This window comes from Euprymna scolopes, chromosome 38 (assembly GCF_053919585.1).
Source record: "Euprymna scolopes isolate OS-2025 chromosome 38, ASM5391958v1, whole genome shotgun sequence".
NCBI lineage: Eukaryota > Metazoa > Mollusca > Cephalopoda > Sepiida > Sepiolidae > Euprymna > Euprymna scolopes.
In genome coordinates this window covers 12,632,806-12,633,773 of record NC_136519.1, presented here as the reverse complement: position 1 = coordinate 12,633,773, position 968 = coordinate 12,632,806, and positions in this window count along the sequence as shown.

Here is a 968-nt window from a genome sequence, read left to right as displayed (position 1 = left end):
GTAAAAATATTTAAAAAAATAAAATAGTGTTGAGTCTTTTCGCCCCCATACCACGAAGCAAACAAAAACAGTACTGTTTTGAACTATAAGGATTTCAATGTTATGTACATTTACGTTATATAGAAAATACTTGCCATTCTTATGCATAGAAAAACGTTATCAAGTTTCAACCTATTTGTTAACGTACTGTATTAACCCGGCCTCTCTCGTGTGGCTCGTCTGAAAGTGTCTTATGTACAAGTAATTTCAAATATAACCATTTGTAAATAAACGTGGATTTATAAGATCAAAGAATCCAACCTTGATCGCCCTTCGGGGCCCGTGGCGCAGTTGATCAAGACGTTGAATCTCTACAGTTCCAGATGAACATTGTCTGAAGATAGCGGTTTCAATCCCACCCAAAGCGTGCCAGAGGTTAATTGGCCAAAAATGTGGTGAGACAACAACTACGGATGGCTGAGAATGCAGTTAGGAGGTTCGAAGTTCCTATCCGTCGCGGTTACCACCTGACGAAGGCCAGAGGAATAGTTGGCCGAAACGTTGTGAATAAACAAAACAAATAAAAGATAAAAAAACAACAACTAATAAAGATGAGAATAATAGTCCGAGATAAAAAATGAATTAATATATATAATGCTCATCTCAAAAAATGAATTCCAATTAAGGAATAATATATATATATATATATATATATATATATATATATATATATATATATATATATATATATAACCATTTGTATTTATTTATTTGCGGACTATTATTCTCATCCTTTAGTTGGTGTTTCACAACTTTTCGGCCAGCTGCTTCTCTGGCCTTCTTCAGGTGGTTAACCATGACGGGATAAGAATGCTGAGTCTCTTAACTGTATCCTCAGTAATTACTGCCTTTCATAGTTGCTGTCCTCATCACGTTTTTGGGTAGGAAACCGCTATTTTCAGACAATGCCAACCCGAAACCGTAGAGAT